The sequence below is a fragment of the Oryza brachyantha genome, chromosome 5, assembly GCF_000231095.2.
Source record: "Oryza brachyantha chromosome 5, ObraRS2, whole genome shotgun sequence".
Lineage (NCBI taxonomy): Eukaryota > Viridiplantae > Streptophyta > Magnoliopsida > Poales > Poaceae > Oryza > Oryza brachyantha.
In genome coordinates, this window is record NC_023167.2 from 15,395,661 (window position 1) to 15,401,426 (window position 5,766).

Sequence of the window (5,766 nt, forward strand, 5' to 3'; positions counted from 1 at the left end):
CGAAATGAAATCACCACCGAATACTTAATTAAGTTCATAAATAAAAAGAAATTGAATCACACAAAAGATCGTTTTAATTCGTAGGAAAGATACCCTTTTCGTAGAAATGATGTCTACATGGTACGCACTACGTACAGAGATTTCAGGGCGAAGGAAAATGGATACCCCGGAGATGCCTTGTTAATTTTATCTCAGAAGGAAAAGGCCAGTAGTTAGCCAGCACTCGTCGTCGTCCTCCTCCCATATGTATCTCACTCTCACTCAGTCACTCGGCTGTCAAATCCTGGTCCCCTTGAGAATTCAGCCATTGTTTGCTGTACTGGCCCCCTACCCGTGGGCCGGCCGGGGTTGTTGTTGGTGGCCTCTCTCTCTCTCTCTCTCTCTCTCTCTTCTTCTTCTCCTTCTTCCCCTTCTTAGCTAAAATTGATTGCTTAAGCTTGCAGTGATGAAACGAAGCAGCCATAATAACTCGATCGGCCTAGCTAGTGCAGCAGTAGCGGCACACTACTACCTACTCCTTAATTAGTCTTCAAGGCCTTGTGCGATAGCCGGTAGGAGGCGGCCGGCCGGGAGGACGAGAGATGAGTAGGCCGGAGAGGTGCATAAAGCCGGCCGGCCGGCCGTGCCACGGCATCATCGGCTAGCGAGCGAGCGAGCTCGACGTCGGTCGGCCATGGCAGATCGGTCGCGCGCGCCGTTGAAGGATGGCGAGGCGCGCGAGGTGGAGAAGCAGGGCACGTGCATTCATAGCCCTCCAGCTCGCCTGCATATTCTTGGCACGGACGCTGCCGGCCGGCCGGCCACAGTCCGCCGCCGCGGGCGCGTCCTTTGCCTGACCGGAAGTGAGGAATAAATATATATAGCTGGATGCATGGCCGGCGTCGGCCGGCCGGCCAGCTGAGAGGCATGTATGTATATATGCATGTGCCCTTCTTCTCCACCGTGCACGCCTCGCCACTGCGCGCAGGCTGCGAGCAGCTCGCCGATCGAGCAAGCTGCATGCTGCACCTGCATGAGGATTTCCCCAGTTAATTAGCAGGCTAGCTAGCTTCGTCAGGGTTTGCCACTGATGACCTCCACATTTTTGTTTGGAAGAAGACGAGCATGCAGGTATGTTGGTCATATACGGCTTCATGAGCATGCCATTCTCATCGATCTGGAGCCCCGTTGCTTACTATTTCGAAAGATTGATGATTCTATATATGCCATTGTTAATTAAGGTCTACTAGATGCTTTAGTAGAATTAGCTCGACAACCTCGATCATTTTGCACTAGTATTGATCTCTTGCCTTTCATTACATGCATGGATTAATTGGAGTTTGGATCTAAAATTAGTTTTCGATACAAATTAATTAAGTGCAACGGTAGATTTGTTTTGTCTTCGATGATTAGTTGAGCGGAGAAGCACACAATAAGGAGGAAACTTTTGTTCGAATCCTACTGTTGTGCTCCTACTTTTGGGACAAAACATTTGCAGGGCAAACAAAATATAACAAAGAGTAAGCTTAATATAAGCTCGGTGTTAATTAGAGGTATAGAAAACCAAAACTGCTTTAGTAACACAAACTTTCAATTTGGAAAAGTATAAGAACTCCGCATACATATACTTATTTCTCTCTGGCCACGCTTGCATAATTAGCCTAATATTCCTAATTTGTTTGGGGTTCTTTTGGCTAGCTTGTTCTGTCACCGGCCAGATGGTACTAGCGCTGCTGAAATGCTTTCTTGCTGAGATAGAAATGATAATTAAGTTTCTTGGACACACACGGCCCTTTTAACCGTACGCATGCAATAATGTCTAAACTAGCTACAAGTACTAAATCTTCCTATATTGCTTTGTCTTTCGATCTCTGGTGAAGAGCAGCCATTAATTAAGAACATGTCAGGCACTGAAGATATGCATGCATGTATGCATATGCATAATACTCTCTCCGTTTCTAATGTATATTAGAATTCATCTAATGATTAATTTATATTATCACTCTCGTCTTTTCGTTTTCCTTATATTTATAAGTTAAAATTTAAATTTTTAACCTTAAATTTGCATTGATTTTAATGTTTTTTCATCGTAGTTATTTTTTTAAATTTTCTTTTAGATCATTAAGAATATATATATGTGTGTGTGTTTTATTCACAAATTATTTTTCGTTTATAAATATATCGCTTGACATTTTCATTAGGCCTATTTTTATATATATCTAGATTCATTAGCACTCATATAAATTAGACAATGTTAGAAAGTTTTATATTATGAAACGGAAGTACTCCATCCCACTATTTTTGTTTGATGTTGGTTAATTTAATTTTAAACTAACGGGGCATTTAACTTTTTGCCACTTTTAAAAATAGCACATAGCATATTTGCCACCCGCTGTCTATGACACGTGGGCCCTCATATGTCTATGACATGTGGGCCCAGTGGCAAATATGTTAGTGTCATTTCTAAGAGGGGCAAAAAGTTAATTATTCCGGTACTGAGTACTATACAGTATAAGTGATCAAAACTTAACATGTTTTTAATTTTTTTTCTATTTTTATTTAAACTATTTCATTCTAGATTTAGGCCATGTTTAGTTTGCAATTTTTTTTGCAAAAACATCACATCAAGTTTTTGAACACACATTTGAAGTATTAAACATAGTCTAATTACAAAACAAATTTCAGAATCCACGTGTAAACCGCGAGACGAATCTTTTGAGTCTAATTAATCCATCATTAGCACGTGTTGGTTACTATAGCACTTATGGCTACTCACGTCCTAATTAGGCTTAAAAGATTCGTCTCACAATTTCCCGCATAACCGTGTAATTAGTTTTAATGTTCATATATATTTAATGTTTTATTTAGGTGTCCAAAGATTCGATGTGATGTTTTTACGAACTAAACGGGGCCTTAGCAAGTGTGTATGTAATTTTGTGACCATATATTTTGTGATGGCATGAGAATTTATTCTACCAGTCTCTACTACCATGCTTTTCAATTAAATTTTTACCTTTAAAAATCCTACTATATATAATACCAATTGTAGTATAAATATATTTATAAAATTAACTACAAATGTGTTTCATTATGTCAAAAACAATAAACGGCATATATTTAACATGGGTGGCGTGGCGTATATTAGTAAAGGAGAAAATATGGTGAAGTTAAATTAACAAACGCATATAAAATAAAATGTTAATTAGAACGTACATATATACACATGTTTGCCCAATTTATCTTTACTACTATAAAAGTCTCTAGTAGTGGTTCACTGCCACCACCCACTCCCATTGTATTTTTACGATTTACCCTCTTAATTTCGTAATATTAAAAATCAATCAAATCTAGATGGATATCCACCTAAAATCAAATTGATATGGATATTTCCTATATAAAAAGGGTGTTCACATATTTCATAAAAAATATTTTTCTATTTATTCTAGAAATAACATAACATGTTTTTTCTTTACTACTATAAAAGCCTCTACACCACCTACTACCATTACATTTTTACAATTTACCCCCTTAACTTCATAATATTAAAAATCAGTCAAATCTATATGGATATCCACCTAAAATCAAATTGATATGGATATTTTCTATATAAAAAAGATGTTCACATATTTCATTAAAAATAGTTTTCTATTTATTCTAGGAATAACATAATATATTTTTATTCATTGCAAAACATATGCATTTGGCTAGTAAATATATATGGAGGGGTCATTATCTGCAGTACACCAGACCTAGCTCCAATCATAAATTAACTTTGTTATTTAATATAATATTTGATCAAAATTTTGAAATCTTATCATCAATTGTACACTAGAATACACTTATACACTAGCCAAATACATGTACTGTGCTATGGAAATATATATGAAATTAACATATATATACTTGTACTGTTTGAAACAAATTAATTGTGAGGCTTTTGAGGATAAAAACTATGGATTAAGATGTCTTTGCATAATGAAATTGTTTTTCTAAATGAATGAACTTGTATTTTACAGATGCAATAGCATAGAACCACAATATTTAAGACTATTTTGTTATATGAAAAGACATCAAATAGTAGTTGTTAAAAACAATATAGAATAGAGTTTATGGGGGTGGCACCGTTGCAGAGTTGGTCAACACTATATTATCTACCTTTATACGCCTTCCATCCTAAAATAATTTTATTTTTCACCATCTTATTTATCCCAAAACAATTTTATCATTCAAGCTATCATTCCATTGGATAAAGTGGAGGGCATACTAGTCTTTTGCTTTTATATTGGTACGTGTGGGATAGATGAAAGATAAATTTATTTTGGAACAGAGGTAGCAGTAGTATATGAATTTATAAAATATAATGAGTTTATGCAATAGTACCAATTAAGCAATATTCGTGTGCGTATCATTTTTTTCGTTTAATGCAAACATCTATGAAGTTATTGATAGTTTAACATTAATTTTAAAAACCTAACCAACTCCCGCGTTAATTATATACATTTCACAATTGTGACCCAAAGGATCACATACGTGTACGGATGTATTGGTACGCCTACCGCACGAATGCGAACATAATTCCTGCTTCTTTACACGCGAATGCTATTTTCTTTCTTCTTTTACATTTTGGTTCATTAGGACATGTTCAAGTCTACTGTGGGCTCTATCTCAAGCCACATCAGCAACAAGAGTCTATTTTAAAATAATACGTACAAAGGTAGAGTCAGGTGTGGTCTCTTCTCATTAATGCAATAAAATATTTTTTATTAAGCTAGTTTCCTTTTAATACATTTTCATGCAAGAAAGTTTTCTTTAATAAATGCTAAGAGTCGACTCTACGCCGTTGTCATGCATGACAACAATTTTTCTCTCTCCTTCCCTCTCTTTGCTCCACGTCACCAAATTTGCTTACGTGGTGATTGAGAGAGTCAGCTAATAGACACCTTTGTACGTGCCCTTATATTATGTATTTCAAAAGTTTGAATACCAACGCATTAGAAAAATATTCTTTCTTTTCTCATGACCTATGTGCAGGAGCGGATTTATCACCGGGGCTAAGGGAACTTCAGCCCCCCCTATCCGATCTGCGCCATTAAAGCTCCTCTTAGCCTCTCCAATAAAATTTCTGGTATTACTAAAGAGAAGGAAGAACTGAAAGCAGTTCTCTTTCGTCCAGTCCCTCCTAATATTTTTTCTAGATCCACTACTGTCTATGTACGTATTCAAATGGTCAAATATATTAAGCCAGCATGTGTACTTCTAATTTATGGTCAACTTTCTATATATAAATTTTTATATACAAACTTTTACACATAGAAAACTATGTACATGGAATTTTTTATATACTTTATATATATATATATATATATATATATATAATTTCTACTTAGAAATTTACACATATATTCAAACTTGTAATATACAAATTTTTAGATGAATTTTAAATGAATTAAAAAAAATTGAAAAATATTATATAAAAAACAGTTCATGGAGGTGCAACAAAAGAAGCAATGACAAAAAAAATTGTTCTTGTCTCATGTTTCACTTCAGAATAAAAATAGGTAACATTAGAAAAAAACACGTTCTCCATCACTTTCATTAAAACAAGAAAGAAAATAAGGCAAATCATATTTTGGTCTAACATAAAAGGGATTCACGCGAAGGAAGAGTGCACGTGCGTTCACGCTCTAGCCTAGATTCTTGTACGTAGGGGCAGGCCAGGCCAGCAAGAGCATCGGCTGGCCCTACACATGAACACATATATATGTCACACGTGTGTTAGGTATCGCT